Source organism: Myotis lucifugus, unplaced genomic scaffold, assembly GCF_000147115.1.
Source record: "Myotis lucifugus unplaced genomic scaffold, Myoluc2.0 scaffold_0, whole genome shotgun sequence".
NCBI classification, from domain to species: domain Eukaryota; kingdom Metazoa; phylum Chordata; class Mammalia; order Chiroptera; family Vespertilionidae; genus Myotis; species Myotis lucifugus.
In genome coordinates this window covers 17,283,630-17,303,857 of record NW_005871048.1, presented here as the reverse complement: position 1 = coordinate 17,303,857, position 20,228 = coordinate 17,283,630, and the positions used below count along the sequence as shown (strand labels likewise).

The following is a 20,228-nucleotide window of genomic DNA, read 5'->3' as shown; positions in this document are numbered from 1 at the left end:
TTCTAAATGACTTGTCCCCCAGTTACCGGCTTACTGGTCTGGTAGCATATCCATGGGGGCAGGGTGGGCTCTGGAGTTTCGGGTTCCCAAAGGGGAATGCCAGCCACGGGAGGCTGACGTTCACCTTTCCCTTGGGTTCTTGGAGAAGTCATGAGTGGGACGGCAGCCAGCAAAGACCTGTCTGGGTTTCGCTGCCGGGTGACTTGTTTGCCGTTCTGGTAGTAGGTTTCACGGACCTTGAACCTCCACACAAGAGGGTGGGGGTGTGTGTAGGTTGCTCAGGGCCTGGAGGAGAAGGAGGAGGGGAGGGCGGTTAAGGCAGACGTTAGTGGGGCCCAATACATCACATTTATAGAAGTGTTGCTGCTCCGGGGTCCTCTTGAGTCTGGAGAGGCAGTGCCAGGACAGGTCTCTGGAGAAGCGGTGCCAGGACAGGTCTCTGGAGAGGCGGTGCCAGGACAGGTCTCTGGAGAGGCGGTGCCAGGACAGGTCTCTGGAGAGGCGGTGCCAGGACAGGTCTCTGGAGAGGCGGTGCCAGGACAGGTCTCTGGAGAAGCGGTGCCAGGACAGGTCGTCAAGCCGGGGTCACCAAGCAGCTTGGCCACAGTGGGGGCTGTGCGGATTACAGTGTGAAGTCCTGTCCACCTAGGCTCCAAGGCTTGTGGATGTAGGTTCTTAAGCCGGGGTCACCAAGCAGCTTGGCCACAGTGGGGGCTGTGCGGATTACAGTGTGAAGTCCTGTCCACCTAGGCTCCAAGGCTTGTGGATGTAGGTTCTTAAGGAGGACTGAGTCACCAGGGTGAAGGGCTGGTCCTGGGGGTCCTGGGAGTCCTGGTCGGTCGGCTCTGGCTTGGGCAGAAACCTGTTCTCGTGTTCTCGGAGCAATTGCCTGGGTAAAGACAGATATGGGAGATACGTACCCAGGGGAGGGGGATCAGTAAGGAGACAGTGGTTGAGCAAGAAGGGTCAAAAGGGCTCAGGAAAGTGGGGCTCCTTGGTGTAGCCCGGACTTCTGGTCAAGGCCATGGGCAGGAGGTCCGGTCCAGGAGCTGTGAATTTCTAGAGAGAATTTAGTTAGATGGTCCAATAGGTTGGAATTGAGTGGCTATGATGAGGGTTCAAGCCAGTGACAGACGAATCCAGCAGGATGTAGAGGAGGGATTGATGTTAGAGAGTAGATGGAAAGTTGTGTTGATGAGTGTGGGCGTAGGAGTAGGTCCAGGGTTTGTAAGTAGAGAGTGACACTAGAGGATTTCCCATCCCAGACAGTAGAATTGATGACTCCCTCATCATTCCGTATCTGTTTCCCCTGAAAATATGAAAAACCTGAGCAAAATTGGAGGGTCGCTTGCCAGGTAAGAGCCTGTGAGGAATGATGGGTCATCCGGTCCTGGATGGTGTCGCCGAATCTTCTTCGGGGATGGTGGGAGGCACTCGGTGAGCCTGAGAGAGGTAGGCATTGCAGTGAAAGTGGGAGGAAATGTTAGAATACGCTGTTATCCAAGGGAAAATGGAAGGAGCAGTGGAAGCCAGGGACCTGGAGGCTGGAGAAAAGGCGGGGAGGGAGGGAGCAGGTCGTGCAGCCTGTTCCCAGGCCTCTAGCCGCTTGGATTTTAAAACTGCCGCATTTTTTCCTTTGGGAAGGGTGGCGGCGGATGGGTCGAGATCAGAGCAGTTTTCAGTTCAGAGGAGGGGACAGTGTGGAGGAGATAAAGAGATAAGGCATTCACGGTGCAGACTGAGCTAGGCGACTGTGGTCTGGGACAACAGGGCCCCATGACAGGACGCATGGCAGTGGGGAATCGGTGTCCCTGTAAAGGGAGGGGGCCAGGAATGGAAGGAGCAGGGAGGCTGGAGCGGGGAGGCTGAAGGGCAGAGTGGCCGCTAGGATGGTGAGGATAGCTCGTCCTAACAGGGGCACGGGGCATGAAGGCATGACTAAGAACGAGTGGGTTATAGGGCTCTGATGGAGGCAAGGAAGGGGTCCGGTGGCCAGAGGGCAGGTGGATTTGCCGTCAATACCCATGTCCGAGATCTTGGAAGGATAAAGGGGCCCTAAAAGGAGGGCAGGACAGAGAAGGTAGCCCCCGTGTCAACCGGGAAGGTGACCCACTACCTTCATTGTGACCCGAGGCTCGGCGAAGGGTGGTGGAGTCATCGAGGCTGGGCTTCTTCAGTCTTCAGCCAGTTCCAACATGCCAGTGGGGGTCATGGCCTGGAAGGGTGGCCCTCCTACGCTGAGGCGCAGAAGGCCCACCACTTTTCCAGGGGCAGCTTTGACCTCGCGCCGGGCAGGGCTTGGCTGGAGCCCGGAGCTCGGGGCCAGGGGCACTGCATTGCCCAGTGGCCTTCATTTCCGCATTTGAAGCATTCTCCGGTAGCGGCGTTCCTTTCGTTGCACCCCACCGCTCACAGCCCCCTTGGGGCCATGGCGGCTGCTGTCAACCACAGGGCCACTAAGGCGTGTCTGCAGGTCCACCTTCTGTGGAAGGCAGGCTTGCCATTCTGACTGTGCCTGCTCCTCACGGGCATTAAGAACTTTCAAGGCCATTTTTCACTTGATCTCGGACCTGGGTTTGAGGACTAATAAAGACCTTAAAGGTCGGGTTTAGAGAGTGGGGGCATAGATTCAGACTATGCCCTCAGTCCCCACTGCTTCCCTCAGGGGTAGAATGGGCACAGAAATGGAAGAGGCTGTTCTGGAGCTAACGTTCTCAGGATTTGGGCTCTAGGGGAGAAGGCTGAAGAGAGCCCAGCTGCAAACTCTTGCAAAGGGAACTGGCCGGCCACCTGTGAATTTAAAGTGCTGGCAGTCATGGGGGAGGACATTCGGCAGTTCCTTTGGGAAGGGGAGAGAGCGAGAGAGGTGGCCTGGGTGGGCGTGGGAGAGGCACTGGAATTCTTTGATGCACACAGTGGGGTTGGCGGAGAAAGACACCAGGTGCTTCTCAATTGCGGTTTAAAGTCGCAACCTCCCAGGGGCGGGGCAGAACGAAGGCTCAGGGACAGAAGGAAGGTAGAGCCAGTGGACGCCTGTGTGCCTACTGGGGAGGCAGGCAGGGGAGGGACGGCAGGGGACTTGAGTTTCCGGCTCCCGCAGCGGCTACGGCGTTAGCGGCGGCGGTGGGGGCAGAGCAGGCAGACGGACAGACCGCGCGGCGGTGGAACCGGGAATGGGGCACAGTGCTCGCGGCGGCCGCGGAGGCGTGCAGGGGCATGGGGCTGTAAAAGGCAGTTTGAGTTTCCGGCCGCCGCGGGGCGGGCGGAAGAGGGGAGGCGGGATCAGGAGGCGGTGGAGAAGGCGTGGCTGGAGGAGAGTCCAGCAGGGAGGGAGGAGGGGAGAGTGCGGACGGACAGGGGCACAAGGCCGGCAGGAGAATGGGCGGCTTTTGCCGGGGGAAGTTCGCGGTGGTCTGGTCTCCCGTGGAGGGCTGGGAGAACGCGGGATGGTGGCGGTGCCGTCGCCGCCACTCACACAGCACATGAACCCACCCCCACACGCACCGCACACACCGCGGGCTCGGTGGTGCACGGTGGGGGAAGCGTAGGGACAGCCCGGAGGGAGGGGGACGGACAGAGCGAGGAGAGATGGCGGAAGGAACTTTGGGGGAGGGACGGGGACGCAGGAGAGATGGAGAGAGAGGCTGAGAGAGAGAGATGTGGTCACATTTCCCAGTTTGCTGGCAGAAATTACTGAGCTCGGTGCGACGGTAAAGTCAGGGTCCCGTTTTCAGACTGAGGCCATGCTACGTTACAGAAAAAGGACGCAGGTCCGGGACAGGCCCCGTGTTTAGCCAGATCGGAGAGCCGACACCCTAGAGGTGTGGTCGGGTCAGATTTGGAATTTTGATTGCCCATGGTCCGTTCCCCGTGGCCAGTAGCGGGGCCAAAAAGCTAGCGTCCTAGCGATTTGACTCGCGCCACGGACAGACGGAGTAGACCAAAGGAGTTAGGGACGTCTCCACTATCTCCTGAGGTCCAAGGGACCTTCCTGGAAGGGCCCGGATAGGACAGCCTCTGACGCGGCCGCGTTTTACGGACAGAGACGCCGGCAGGTGTGTGGCCACGGGGGACGGGCACGGGGGCGGGGCGGGACTCACCGCTGATGCTGCCAAATTGGGAAAAGTTGCCGAGCTGAAGAAATGAGGTCCTGATGGGTCCAGAGCCACGAGGAGGGAGAGGCGGGCACCCCGAGCCGCGGAGGGACGGCCAAATGGAGTGCTCGCGCCACCCGGGTTTCAAGGCACCAAATGTTAGGTTAGGTGGCTCAGGAGGCGGCGCAAGAAATAGAGTCCAGTGAATCAGAAAAGAAAGGAAAGGAAAGTTTATTCTGCGTCCCCGGGAGACCCACGTACCCCCAAAGACAGGGCACGTGGATTCACGCCAACATGGAGGGGGGCGCTTTTTTTATACTGCGGTTGGGTGAGGGGCGGGGACATGAGCTGAGGTATTCAGTTGAGGAGGCTTCAGCTGCAGGGGGTCAGCAAGGTATTCAGGGAGAAGGAGCCATCTGTGTCTGGCAGTTGACCTGTGAGAAATCCCAGGTCTGTGAGAAATTCCAGGGGGAGTCCATTGTCTCATCACATGCCTGCATGTATTCGATCCTGGGCTCGATCCTGGGCTCTCTCCGACCTAACACTATCCACTGAGCCAAACCGGTTAGGGTGAGAGAGAGCTTTTAGACAGTTTTAATATCAATCTTTGAGCCAGAAGCAATGATTACAGATAAAGGATAAAAAGAGCCGAAACCGGTTTGGCTCAGTGGATAGAGCGTCGGCCTGCGGACTGGGGGGTCCCAGGTTCGATTCCGGTCAAGGGCATGTACCTGGGTTGCGGGCACATCCCCAGTGGGAGATGTGCAGGAGGTGGCTGGTCGATGTTTCTCTCTCATCGATGTTTCTAACTCTCTATCTCTCTCCCTTCCTCTCTGTAAAAAAAAATCAATAAAATATATTTTAAAAAAAAAAAAGGATAAAAAGAACTTCACCAGGTTTAAACAGGAGGCAGGGAAATAACGTAGGCACACCCTGCGCCTGGCTTCCTAACCTTGGAGACTGGCTGGCTTCAATTCAGCCCCAGGGCCAGCAAGTAGGACTGAGATTTCTGGGGCCAAGACAAGCTCAGTCCACTCTATTGTCCTCAGCCTATGCCTACCCTCTCCATCATCCCTGTCACACCTCAGGCCCTGGGATGCCTTCTGATGAACATGAAACAGTGTCCGTCCAACCCATTCCTACCCCAGGACAGAATAGAGCAAGGCTGTGCTCTGGCAAAGGCGGGGGCAAAACACAGAGGTGATGCTGCTTCCAAATCTATTGTCTGCACGTCCTCCGGGGATAAAAGAGAGAAATTCTGTACATAATTTTCCAGAGAAACAGAGTATCACAGAGGACCCTGGGCTCCTTCCCTGCCGCAACGCCTTTCTCTGGGGTGGTGAACAGTTTCATTTCCTGCCTGAGCTTTCGACAATGAACTCTAATAACTCAGCCCCTGCCCTCCTGACAGTTGAGTTAAACCCACAGAGCAAAATGTTACAAATGGAATCCCAGGCCAAAGGGGAGTTGCCCACAGGCTCAAATTAACTACCAGTCCCCAAGTAGCTAACCTTCACTTATCACACGGAAAGAACTCTGAAGCAAATCCAAATCCACGAGCAAAATTCATCATGCCAGGGAAGAGGCGAGGGGGAAATAAACACCTCAAGTCCATAGCTGGTTTCCCACTCTCTCTCCTGGCTCCAGGTCCTGACAGAAACTGCATTCATAGCGTCCCTCTGCCTGGAGAGACCAACCTGTTTTCAATGCAACACTTCTTTTTTTCTTTCTCTTTTTTTGTCCTTGAGACCAGCACTGAGCTCACTGAGGAAGTAAGGCCTAAGGGTTTACACCTGCGACCCAAACTTGCCATTCTGTGTGAGATTATTTTAAAGAAAAACAAGTTTCTGAACCACTGCCTGTCCTTAGGCCAATGCTTACCAACAGCACCAGCACTGTGGTGGTGTTTTTTGTTTTCAAATGTGACCCAAATTATGACTTGTAATACACCAGACTTCACCTTGACTTCTTTCCAAGTTGCTCCCAAGGCCATCTTTTCTTACATACTTGGGAGGAGTGGACATCAACCATTAAGCTTCTAAAGATAATGGCTAAAGATTACCTTAGATGACCGCCCAATGTAATTTCTTTGTTTCCTAGATCTTGTTCTGTCACAACTTATACACCAGAATAATTGAGATGGCCAGGTGAATCCTAAAAAAGGAGTCATGGGCTGCTCCTGATAGGGCAGAACACCAAGGTTCCACTGCTACCCCAAGGACAACACATAAAATGCGTGGCCTTGCCTCGTAGTCTGAGCCAACGACAGTAAAGCCAGGGTGGTGCTCATGAAGTTATGGCATTCAGCGTGTGAGAACTGCAGTCCAACCCAACTGAGAGTCAACTAAGTAGCTAGTTAAATAATTAAGAGGTTTTCTTCCCAAGCAATCTCATAGCGGCAGCAGAAAGGCAACAAAAATAATGATACTCTCCTCTCCAGCTCTGGCTATTCAATTAGTTTGTTCCCTCATTTTAATTTTTAAAGATTTTTTTTATTGATTTTTAGAGAGGGAGAGAGAAAAAGAAAGAAGCAGCAATGTAAGAGTGAAACATAGATTGGCTGCCTCTTGCATATCCCCATTGGGGATTAAGTCCACAACCTTTCGGTGCATGGGAGGACGCCCAACCAAGTGAGCCGCATGGGCCAAGGCTGTTCCTTCATTTTCAATGTATTGTCATGGAGTCTTACATTGTAAAGGTAGTGTGTGTGTTTGTGTGTGTGGGGGGGGCGCGGGGACTCCCAAAGATATACACATGCTCCAAGCAAGACAGAGCCTGAGATCTTCACAGAAAAATAAAGAGAGGAGCTAACTAGGTTTCATGACTGCTGGTGTGCTGTGTGCTACAACCATCCTGCCTTCCCTGGGGTACCCAGTAACACTTGGAGCAGGAGCCATTACCTCACCGTCATCTCCAGCTTACATGAGAAAGTCTGGACCACCAGGAGTCTGACTAACTCACATCAAGGCTAACTGTAGGACTAGGATTCAACCCCAGGTGTTTCTGACCCACAGGATTTCTCATGAGACTAGGATTGCAAAGATGGTGCCCAGGTGCTTCAGAAACGCATCCCTTTGCTACGACAGTTCGCTCTTGCACTGCCAATACTCCACTATGACACCCAAGTTGCACTGTGGATTTAGAAGCAATAAGCAGCTCGTAAATCCTGTTAAGCCATAGTCTGTGTCAAAGGTGCAGGTATTAATGCTGAGTCACTGCTATGCTTTGCAGAGATAATACTTTATCCTCCCTGTCCACATATGCTAGCCGGTCAGCTAGGCTGGGAGAAAGATGACTCAAGTGGAGCTGGGCACCTGAGCTCAAATGAGAGGAATGGCTTCTCTGTTCTGAATTCCCTTCCCCGCTCCCACAGCTCAGCAGGCCTCAGTGTCTGCCAGTTTTAATGAGTTATATGCACAGGAACACAGGCCAAATTTGGGTGAATGGAATGCTACCCTTCCCAGGTGTGCCGCATGAGGACTAGTCTTGCAAAATCAGCTTAGAGAAACTTGCTTTGTGACACTCATCTTTCCTACTTTCTGTCGCCATCAACGAAGTCCGGTCTCCTGTTCTTTCACCGCTCATGTGCTGTCTACTAGATGGAGGAGATAAGGTGAGCTCGAAACTAGCTATGATGTAAACTAGTGTGGCGAGTGACACAAGCAAGACGCACAGAGCCTTCGACAGCTGGGTGGGCCACCAGGGAGGGGCACACAGGTGTTGGCCTTTGAGCCCAGTGTTGTAGAAAGTGTGGCAGCCAGAGTTGGGGGAAACAGAGAGGGCCTGTCCCTGTCCCGGGCTGAGAGAAATGCCTAAAAAGACACTACAACCCTAAGTTAACCGCAAAGAATGTATGTTTGTCTGATGTCTTTTATTCTTTCACAGCCCGAATCTCCAGCCTGTGTCCTTCTTTGGGGGAATTTCGTCTCAATAAGGGAAACCAATCTTTAGGAGACTACTAAGAGGTTACAGAGTAATTTACATTTAAATAGGTAATTACTGAACAAAATCGAAATATAAGTCTAAGGGAATGATTATAATGGTGGAATCGAGACAACATGACAAGTGAGGGGCCCTCTCAGAATCTATCAAATCTCATCACATACGGCATATTTTCAAAGTGAATGATCGACACTTCTCGCAGGATTGTGAGAACGATAGGTGATCTGTGGAAATAGCATTAACCAACTATGAGTCACAGAATGAGAAAATTATTCCTTTATGAACCCTCTTTCAAGTTCTCAAGGAGAAAGTCTCAGTTTGGTGCTAGTAGGTCTTTCACCCCTAACACTGGCTAATCTCTACTCTTAACAAGAAAAAAAAGTAGGCTTCAGGAACAGACCCTCCTTTGCTTAGTGATGGCAAGTAATACTATTCATGGCAAGGAATATTTAGAAGAATATTTAGGAGATATAAAGTTTCCATGAAAAAATGTTAGGTAAAAAAAATATTAGGGTCTATATATTTTTAATTAAATAAATTCTGGCAAATGTGATAGATGCCCATAGCAAAAATTTTGAAAGCGGCACATGGATGACCCAAGTTTGAGAGACCCGGTCTCATAAGGTGGCTTTACCTTTTGGCTTCAATGGCCCAGAAGCAAAATCTAAGAGTGAGAGTGGGTGGGGAAAGCCAGGCCTGAGCACGGATGGCAGCAGACCTAGAGGTAGGGCATGGACATGCTGTCCGGCTGCCCTTCCCAAGCAGAAGCAGGAAAGGCCTCTGTGACCCAGGGCCTGGGGCCTTCCCTTTGCACAGCACATCACAAATAACCAGAACAGGTAGCAAACGTAGGTATGCATACGTGCTGACATCAGTATCAGGCTTCGGGACTTGGTTTTGCCCCCCTTCCCCCCAGTAAATTCATCCTCGCATTATAGTTACAGGAATGAACCATTTAAATCCAAATTTTCAAATGCAACACAGCACTTTGTTCTTTTTTTTCCATGACCTATTTACGCTTCATTTAATGCTCAACATCACTGACATCCTTGTAGAACTAATAACACACAAAGCCATATAGCTTTCTTTTGTTAAAAAAAAAAGCAACGTTATGTAAAATGTGCTTGAAAACATGTGCAGAGAAATGTGAAATCACAATTTTTTTTTTGAAAGGGAAGAAATCCTGACTGTCTTTTGTTTTGCCAAAAAGTTAGTTTAGCACCCAATAAAAAAGAAATTATACTTACAGCTTTAAATAGGCAAGACTCACGTTGTCAAAATGCACATATTTTGTTGAAAACAGTCTCCCTTAGGCAGGGAAAACAAAATTGCTGTTAATGACAGAACTTTTTAGATTGTACTTGGAAGGGAAGCGTGTTTATGAGAAATAAAGCTAATGAGTCACAGAGCAAAAGAGAAGTCATTCCTCACCTGATAAGGGACAAGCCCAGGAGCAGGGCTCACTCATTAAAGGTCAGTCCTGCCCTGTGCTAGTGCCAGGCGACCTCCCATAGAAGGTGCTTTTGAAATCTTCCAGGTCTGAACAATCACACCCCTAGAGATGAAGGAATGTGCCCCAGGGTGTTTGAGAGTTAAAACCTCACCATTTTTTTTATTTTTTGGTATTCCACCAGCTTTAATACTTCTCTTGGTTGAAATATGCATTGAAACTTGTATGAAACTAAACTAATTAATCTGTCCTTATTTCAACATGAATCCATAGTCTACATTGGATGTAGAAACACCCAGCTGGAAAGTTAAAAAATATTTAGGTCAAACAGGTTATTTGGGATCATGTAAGCATTAAGGAAATACAGCTGCTTAACTGAATGACATTTTAAAAGGAACAAGCCCGAGAAGTTGTCAAACCTGTTTGTGTGTTGATAAGAGCACAGAATTTAATTACTTGTGGGTGGTTGAGGAGAATCTGGCTTCTAGCACATTTGGTAAAATTTAAACCACATTCTGCTCCAACGACCAATGAGTGCTCAGCAGGACCAACTACATAATTTGCAGGGCCCACTGCAAAGTTAAAATGTGGGACCTGCTGTTCAAAAACTATTAAGAATTTCAAGACAGCAGCAGCATAACATGGAACCCAACGCCAGGCTTTGTGAGACGGCGCAATCAAACATCCATGCAGCCCGCTATTCCTTTTCCAGCTCCTAAAAAAGCTCTTTCCCACCCAGTGTCACAGAGGTGCCCATGCCGCGTTCAAATGAAAATAGATCCTCAAATGCCCCAAACAACATTCCCCTTAACAGATTCAAAGATTGATATAATTCTGGAATTTCCTCTTTCTGTCTCTGTCTTTTTTTATTTTTTGGCAAGTCTGAATCTAGACTTCTCAAAATATTTCAGTTCCTGCTGAGGAGCTAAGCCAAGGAATCGCTTGGTTATAAACAGGCAGTTCAGTATATTGTAAAGGAAGAGGTTAACAATCATCTGAAAGTCAAGGCCTGCAGCCCACCGCCGACTGGCTGACCTTGCCACAGTGGCCGCTTTCTTTTCTTGTTAATGTGTCTTTCAACACTCAAACAGGATGTCAGCTCTGAGGGAAAGTTCCTGCCCTTTTCCTACCATGAACCCAGAGCTGTTTCCATACCACACAGGAATCCCTGTTACTTCCCAGCGATCGGCTGTGCATTGTGGCTGCACTTCAAAATGAAGCAGACGTATAATACAGTAAGAGTAAACACAAACACGCACACACACACATACATACATACACACACACACACACACACACACACACACCTGAAAGAGAAGTTGCTCCACAAATTCTGCCTGTGAAATTCTAGCATCTTTTCTCCTTTCTGCATTTGGAAGCTTCAAATGATCCTTTTTGAATTTAGCGATTCTTTCTGGCAATGAAATATGAAGAGGTGATGATTTCCTCCAAATTAGGAGGACATTAACAATTAAGTGTTAATGCGAACACCGTTAACAGTAATGCAATTATAACCGTTTCCCACAAAGGGCAATAGGAAATAATTACTCTGATTCTCAAGTGATAGTTCTAGGAGAATGAGATTCTTGGTCTAAAATTCATTAGGAGGGGCTCTCAGCAACTCTGAAGCACACCTACAGCTGAAGATAACCCTGCCGCTGCCAGCTGCCAACGCAGGCCCTCTCTAACCGTCTGCTCTTGCTCCTGAAATATGGCTGCAGTGGTAGTCCTGGGACCACAAGCTTGCTGTTCCTGAGGCTGCCATCCTGTCCTGAAAAAGGCTTGTCTGAATAGCCATAGATGCCTTTTTAAGCCTCCAAGCTGGACCAAAAGCAAATGACATCCAATCATCATTGTTGGCTCCTAAGTTTGATGGAGTGTATCCCCAGAAATGACTAATCTCCAATTTCCATATGCATGTCAGCAGTGAGACCTAACCAGAGAGAGTGGTATAATAGCAGATAAACCATTAATGCCTATCTCAGTCTTATTTGATTAAAATTGGAGGACTAAACTGAGAAGCTGATAAAATCAGTCAGCTGCTAATGTTTTCTCCTAATGATGCATAGATGAAAGTTTAAAGTGTCTCAATTCCATAGCAACCCTCAATTTTAGCAGTTCTTCAACAATCCATAAATCCTTCTCTCCTTTCATTCATCAAAGATTAACATTGCGAATAATGGATTAAAATGAACTTTTTTGAAATTTCATTTCTCTATTCCCTTCTCTGACGGAGGTCCACAAGAAGAATGATAAAACAAAATCAGGAGAAATATCATTTTTTTCCTGTCTCTTTCCTTCAACACAAGCTTGTCTGTTAACCAGTCTGATGATTTTTTGCTTCGCTATCTGCTCAAAGCTATCAGAATCTATTCTACTACCACAGGCTCTTTTGAGCCTTGTTACACGTGTGGATTAGCATCATGATCTCCTTAAATGCTCCCTCTTATTTCCTTCCTTTCTCCTCTCCTAACTCACCAGGCCTTCCTGGGTGAAGAACCACATGACTCCCTGTTCTACAAGAGCAGATCTAATTCATTCATGCTTGGTCCTTCATGTCTTCCACGGTTTGGCCCCACTGTACCTATCCAACCACAATTTCAGGATGCCCTGTCAACCTGGTTTTCTCACCTGCCCTGTGAACGCCCAGCCTCAGGCCTCTGCTGATTCTCCCTTGGCCTACAATTCCTTCAGGTCTCCACTGGGCTTTTTTTTTCCCAATGGTTAAGCTCCACTTAAAGCTTCCACCACCTTCTTAGCCCAAAAAGAACTCTTCCTTTTCTGAGATCCAACAGGACTGAGACCATGTATTTATAGAGATAATCTTTTGTAATCCTGGGGCATGACCCCAGTTCCATTTTATATTCCTGGGCATTGATGAGGACCATGTCTTCCTCATCTCTTTATCCCTCATTTTAGGGGACATGACCTACAAATTCATGCTAGTCATTTGAGGATAGACATATCCACCCTCTGATTGAATAATACAGCCTGGATAACTGATAATGAACTACTTCTGCTAATAGGTTGATCACTTGCAAATTATGGTCGGGGCATTGTTGCTTAGTGATGCTGGACCACAGATTGTGATGATCCATGACGGTATGTCTTTTACCAAACAGTGCCAAAACAATGTATTTGATAATCAGTTCAGATGTAAATGGTAGCCAATGAAAACAGAACTTAAAAATCCAAGAATTCAGTCCTCTCCTTCACTGCTTGACATTATACCTATAGGGAATAGCAAAGTCAACAATATTACACATGTAGGTCTTAACATGTAGTTGAAGATTTCTCTATTGTTTCTTTCTACATTTAATAAGTTACTTCTGTGTCAGGATATTTTAGAAATAACTGGTATAAGATATCCTTGCAGAGAGTCCAAATAAATAGCCCTAAGTCTGGACTGGTAATACAAAAGCTCTGGAAAGTCTAGGAAAACCTATCATTATTCACAGAAAACACATGCACACATGTGAAAAAAAACCATACATGCAAAATACAAAATGTAATTGAATAATTTGTTACTCCAGAATAAATGTAGATGTTGAAGGAAATAAAAACAAAGCCAATCTTTCACCCTGCTCAGAGCTAGTTTTACCTACAGTAATGGGACATCTTGCAAATTTAGGAACTAACAAAACCAGTACTTCCAAATACTGTTTTTATCAGAACAGAATCATTTAAAGGTCTGTGCTTGCAACAAATTAAGACCATGTTTTTCTCAGTTGCTACAAATAATAATGTGAATAGTATTAGTCATGACAAAAACTGTAACATTTTAGATGTTAAAACACTAGAAGTTAGTAAAGGTCTCGAGATATTTTTCTCAGAACCTAAAGGAGAACATGAGATAGTTTTCACATTCCTGGTTGCTCATTAGCAACCATCACTCCACAGCTTTCATATTAAAAGCATGGGCACTTGAAGACTTTAGTTCTTAATAAACTTTGCCCAAAGGACATTAGCAAGAAGCATGCATCAAGTGACAGGATAGTGCTTCCCAGGACAGGGGGACTTGTCAGACTGTGCAACAGGATCCCACGGACCTGTCTCAATCAAGTTAATTAGAGACATCTGCAGCACAGAGATCAAGCAAGCCTAGCCCTGGCAGCTTATTTGCACCAAAAAGGTACAACTCATGTGGGAGGTAAGAGGGCTAGAATGACAAACAGATAGCAATCAGTAACATGAGCCAGCTCAGTCATCTGAGCACACTCACTGCTGAAATAAAGCTGGTAGGACCAAGGGATGCAAATGTCAAGCCGATGAAAAGGCTCAAGGATATCTGAACAAACCTTTGATATTCTTAGCCCCTGCAGGAATCTCAACACTGTAAATGGAACCCCCTCTACCCCCAACCCCAGCACCTGCTTGAACTCTTCATTCACCTATGCATTATCTCCCGGGGGTTGCTCACACTCATTCCAGGGACCCTGACCCCTGTTTTTCTGCAAACAACTCTGCCCTCTTCCAAGATGTTGTTACTGATGGCGATCCAGCTCGGGGACATGCTCTGTTTGAAGTTGTAGCCTTTGTACAGCTGACACTGAAACTTTGCCTCTGGTACTTATACTCTACAACTCAAATCTTAGCTCAAGAAAGCCACATCATTCCCCCATGCTGCATTCCAGGGTTTTAGCAGTCTAGCTCTATAAAAGTTAGTGGAGTTTGAGCCTTTAAAGAATTTCTTTTATTCACCCTCTTTTTTGGATAGCATTCTTAAATCCCCAAAAAATGACAGCAGCCAGCTTCTCACCGATTGCACTACTTCTGTTTTGCATACATACATTAAGAAGAGCTGGGTGTCTTTCACCAATGACACGTAGGCTGTTCTCTCTTTTATTACTAGGGATGCTGTCGTGTGTTAATGTTAACTACAGCTCACTGGAGAGGCTGACAGAACTATGCCCAAAGTCAGGAACTGTGGCTGTGATAGACCCAATTTTCAAAGCTGAGTGGATCTGAACATCCAGTTAGCTTAGTCATCTATAATTTGGTGTGGGATAGATGTCATACCATGATGTACTCTTTTAGCTCTGGAACACATTTTGGTTCAGTGTTCTAATTCATTAACAACTACTAGTGGCCCGGTGCATGAAATTTGTGCACATTAAAAGGGGATTAATTAGAGAAAATATTTTAATATTGCTGTTTGCCCTTTCTCTATAATAGAAGTGTCAGAGATGAAAGAAAATTAGTAAACTATATATGAAAATCTTCCTCCTGTCAGAGTCTGGGGTGTGCTGCAGGACCCAGAGTCAAGTCCCCACACAAACGCGGCGCCTCAAAATCATGTGAGACCCAGACCCAGCCAGCCCCACCCTCATTGGGTGGGACTCAGACCTAGCCAGCCCCACCTTGTCAAGTCCCGCCAGGCAGGGGGCGCAGCCTCAGGCCCCTGCTGGTTGCTCCTTAAGGCTCATTATGGGAACTCGGCCTCCGCTGTGGGCGCAGCCATCTTGTGTTACAGAATCCCTGCCTCCGCTGTGGGCACAGCCATCTTGACCATTACATTGTGATGGTCAATTTGCATATTCCCTCTTTATTAGATAAGATGTTTTCATGTTATCTTAACATCCACGTAGTTAATAAACCACTTTCATGGTTTAGCTGTAGAGTTCCATAAGTGACTGATTGTAAACTGGTGGCCTGTGGACCAATCTCAGCTCCGAATGTCGAAGTTTTGGCCAGCTCGGTGTTTCAGAGTAATCTGAACCAACATTTAGAAATCCAGAGATTCCATATATAGCACCAACTTTGGCCTTCTTGTGAAAAATTACAAGCGCTGGCTTCTTCTTTCATGGACATGTTCTGCTAGAACGGATCAGCAGCCATCCCTTTCTACAGGACCCTGACGCCCCCTGTTCATGTACCAGGCCTGATTTTCTCACTTGGATATCTCCCTGCTTGTGGTAGCATATAAGTTTGTACCCCATGCCAATGAACCTCTCTCTGTCACTTCTCAGAGTTTGCCACATAATCAATATTTTACAGATTTTTGTCTACACAGAATAGCCTGAATAAAGTTTTCAAGGATTTCAGACAGTCTGACTTCCAATTTTTGAATGTAAAACTTTCCCAGAGGATCAGAAACCCTTGTTGAGTTTTCCTCCAAGCATAACTGATACAATACAGTGAGGTGTCATCACGCATCCATGCACCTCTGCACTGGCAAAGAGGAATGGCTCCATTGCAATTCTCCCACCTACGGCATCCTGGGATGGCTTTACTGTGTTGGAGAGCCTATCTCCAGGCCACCAACTTTGCAGTCAGGCACCAGGCCTATCGATATCAAATATTGGCTAATAAAGGGAATATGACTTCAATCTTGTTAAATCTATTTTGGAAGAAAAATCAGACATTTGGCCACCATGGTTTAGCCAAGATATCCTCACTCTGAAGACAGAGAGTAGACCAGCAACTGTTGCAGAATGATGCTGGCTGACCTGCCAGCGGCGGGGAGCAAGGAGAAGCCATGAAGATCAGACAACATAGACGCATGATTATTCAAGGCCATTCTAAGCGGAAGGACCAATGATGGTAACTCAAAGGCCATTCAAGGGCTATGAAATTTCCAATAACATCACTGCCTATTAGAGGAATACTTCCTGTCCCTTGGTTCACATAGTGACTGTGCAGTTTGAGGTTACTTCCTACTTCTATACTGTGACTGCTCCCTACAAATAAACTTCTGGACTAGGGGGTTTACTTGACTGGGAAATGACTACTACTAAGTTATTCAAGGCTGTATCCTCATGTTACTACCTGTGGCATTTGTAACACGTTCCCTGTGGAACAGAGGTGCCAGGGTGGCATGATGAATAAACAATCCTTTTCTCTCCCTGTAAGTTATACAGCATTACAGGTGAATAATTAATTTGTCTTTGTGAATGAACACACGATCTTTTCAAACAGGTACCGGTGCAGCCTCCCACCACTCTTATGAGGTGGTAATCATTTCATGGACTTCACACCTACCCAGCTATCAGTATCGGACCTCAGCTGGCTAAGTGGGAAGCGGCAGATGGTCTGTGGGGCTCATTAATGCCCTGTGAAAATTTAACGCGAAAACTATCTAAGGGTTCTGGTGGAGGATGGCGGTTCATGTGAACTTTCCTAGAAACTCAAGAGAAAATGCCACTGCTGTCCATGCCGAAGGATTGGTGAGGATCCTAGGAGAAAAGTGTCAGAAGATTTTAAGGATTTTAGTGGCACAATATGTTCAAAGTGCTTCAGAAGCTATTTTAATCTGCAGCATTGCTAAAGGGGACAAGGGCCCAAAAAGCCAGAAATAATGTTGAGGGCTGCTCAAAGACTATGACAACAAATCCTTGAACAACAACCCTCTAACCCTGCCTAAGATTTGTACCTCTGAAGATAGATTGGTCTAGGGCAGTGGTCAGCAAACTCATTAGTCAACAGAGCCAAATATCAACAGTACAACAATTGAAATTTCTTTTGAGAGCCAAATTTTTTAAACTTAAACTATATAGGTAGGTACATTGTTATTAACTTAATTAGGGTACTCCTAAAGCTTAGGAAGAGCCACACTCAAGGGGCCAAAAAGCCACATGTGGCTCTCGAGCCGCAGTTTGCCGACCACGGAGCTAGGGAATCCACAACCTTATTGCAGATTCCTCATGAGGACATCCTGTTTATGCCACCCCAACGTGAGAAAGCCCTCTGGATTGTTCTACCTGAGATTACACTACTTCGGAGCCTTAAAACACCCAGGCTGAACTGTTTCTGGAGCAAGGGGACATTGTTAATTAATATCAACACTTCGCAGATCCTTCTCAAATGTCTAGTGTTGAAATATTTTACAAGGGTGAATTTCAAACTGTGTTCATGTTTTTCACAGCTTGGTATCCGTTTGAAATGGTATAGTTTGAAAATCAATAAAACATGAGATAGAAGATACCAGGGCGGCTTGAGAATTTATAAAGAACTACACTCTTGAGTACATAATACTTAGAATGAAAATATGTAAACCTTTACAAGTCTGTATTTTCATAACTCCCTCATAAAGCAGGGATCCATTGCTGTTTTACTGATAGACAAAGCTAGCAACTGGCTTCTTTAGAGTTTCAAAACAGACCCCTCTATTCCTGCTGTTTCTCCCCTCTGGTTTAGTTAACTATAGAATAAATGAAAATGACCACTTCCATGAGAGTATCTGAGTAGAATTGGGGTTGAGGGGAGGGAATACTTCATTATCTTTTCATCAAGTCCAATTCCTAGAATTTTATGTGTCAGGATCCTTCAACTCTAACTCCCTAAATGAAGTTTTTCTTCTTGGCCCATTTAATTGTCTTTATTGTCTTTAAAATGTTTATTCTCTCTCTCTCTCTCTCTCTCTCTCTCTCTCTCTCTCTCTCACACACACACACACACACACACACACACACACACCATGTTGCTGTTGCTACTATGTACAACAGAGGCATATCCCTTTCGTGTTTATTATATCCTGATTCCCTCATGAAATAATTTGATGTGGTTCACAAATAAGAATCAGACCTAGTGAAACCATTAGATCTTAAGAGATCTTAAAAAACAAAAAAGCCAAGAATAAAGAGGATGGGAAGTCAATTACAATGAAAAACAACTTTAAGTCATACATTTGCTGCCTGAGTGTTTCTTTATTTAGCCTGTAGTACTATGTGCTAGGTGTGGCTGGGTCTGTGCAGTAGACAGCTGAGACTGTGTGGCAACTGAACATGAAACCTAACTGAGCTTCCTAGTGGCCAAAGCAAAAAATAAATAAATAAACAAACACAATGCATCACACAGTTTCAAAGGGAGGTACTGGTTTATAGAGAAAGTTCTCCTTGGTAAGAATCTAAGGAATAATTTAACAAATAGGCCAATGCATATAAAGAAGATACTAAACAGAATAATAAGAATATTAAAATATAAATATTTGAGTACCTACCCTTAAGGCTTTCTCTTCTCCAATTTGAACTAGGTGATCAATAGAGTAAGAGTGGGAGAAACCCTTATCTTTCTGGACTGCTGAAAGGCACAAATCTAGAGCTAAAATTGCATGTGCAACAAAGAACAGGAAGGCATTACTGTTCTAGAAAATTTTCTATATTGTATTTGTAATAAAATTTTTGGCAATTACACATATTACATTCCTTTGTTTTTCGGGTTTCTTTTGGTGATATGTGTTATGAGTCTTTCTCTATATAACCTGATAGTAATGATGAACTACCGGGTGAAAGGTTTTCCAAGGTGGGGCTTGACTAATTTCTACCTGCACAATTTCCATTTTACAGGATGGTGCTCATGGGACTAATCTAGGCCACAAGATGTGAATGTGTTTTTGTTTTGTTTTTTTCTAACTTAGGTAAGAGCAAGTATCTCCAGACCTTTAATTGCATACTACTTTATTTGCTAAATTATGCAAATCAATACACCCTAAATCAAATACATACCTACTCCAAAGAGAGTTCCCCTTGGTTTTGAAACTCACTTTAACAAGCTATCAATAAGAGGCTGATTTTAGAGGTAGCATAACTGATTGGTAGCAGTGGGATTTCTGGCCATTTTTAGCGATAACCACTGTGATATAGGAGCAGGTTTTTAATTCCTAGGAAGGATAAAGCCCGACCAAAAAAAAAGGCACAACCTGACAGCTATATAATGCCATGATAGAAATGCTACTCATTATGTCATACCTAATAATCCACATGTGTCCCATCACACAGCTGTTTGCTATACACCCTGTTGCCAAAGAGAACCCGTCCTCAGCCAGCAGTTAATATGCACATCAAGCACAATGGCCAGCCAGCTATGGAGGAAGGGCAGGCAGGCAGGGGATCCACAGGCCTAAAGACCTAGGCAGGTAATGTTCTCACCATTATTCAGGAATGTTTAGTTGCTTGCTCAAATTCATCGTTAACAAAGGGCCTATTTCCCAAAGGTCTGCACTGTGTAATTAGCAGCAACAAACACTGCCCCTGCTCAGGTCAACCTATGGGATTAGTTACAAAGGTTTTGTAAATTTCAGAAGCTATCTACACAGATGTCTGAGAAAAAACACACAAACACACAGAACAGCATAATGGATGCAGCCAGAGCCATTAAGCAGTTTAGGATTTGTGAGACTCAGACAACCAATACATTTTATGGGGGAAGTCATAAAAGTCAGACAGGAAAAAATATATAGCATGAAAGTTGCAAACTTCTAGACAGCATGTAAAAAATGCTGAAAAGTGGCAGGGCAAAGGAATAAACATACCGACCAGAGCTCATCAGTCTTAATATATAAGACAGGGTCACCTGAGTTTACTTCTGGAACCAATAAAGTCCCCTAGTATCTAATTATTTTTATAAAAGGATTGAATTTTTTTCATGCTCCCATTTACTGTTGTCATTAGACTGGTTCATACTTCATTAGTCTGCTTTCTAAAAAGAAACTTTCACTTATTTATGGAAGTTTTTATACTTCCCTAAGGTATATATGCTCCAAAACATGACTATTTTGTTTTATATATAAAATATATAACATATATGCTCTAAAAACATAATTAAGCAATGCTAACCTTCCAACCATGAAGGTATACTATACTAAAAGAGATGCAAATGCATGTTGATAATTCGTACTGATTGAAAGACCTCAAATTAAATCATCACATTGTACATTTTAAATATCTTACAGTTTTGTCAATTATACCCCAATACAGCTAAAAACATAAATAAAAGCCTTTGATCCAAGAAAGTAATTTTATTTT

The 20,228-nt window shown here is 45.8% G+C and overlaps 1 protein-coding gene and 1 long non-coding RNA gene across 5 annotated transcripts in view; both read right to left on the bottom strand.

Annotated features, from left to right (window-relative positions):
* The window catches only part of EFNA5 (ephrin A5), a 283,466-nt gene that overhangs the window by 81,207 nt on the left and 182,031 nt on the right, over positions 1 to 20,228 (bottom strand). The window lies entirely within an intron of this gene.
* On the bottom strand, positions 538 to 4,309 carry LOC111824914. The gene is made up of 3 exons (XR_002827975.1): positions 4,101 to 4,309; positions 747 to 1,443; positions 538 to 645 (listed from the first exon to the last, which is right to left on the bottom strand). It is a non-coding gene; the product is annotated as an uncharacterized LOC111824914 (long non-coding RNA).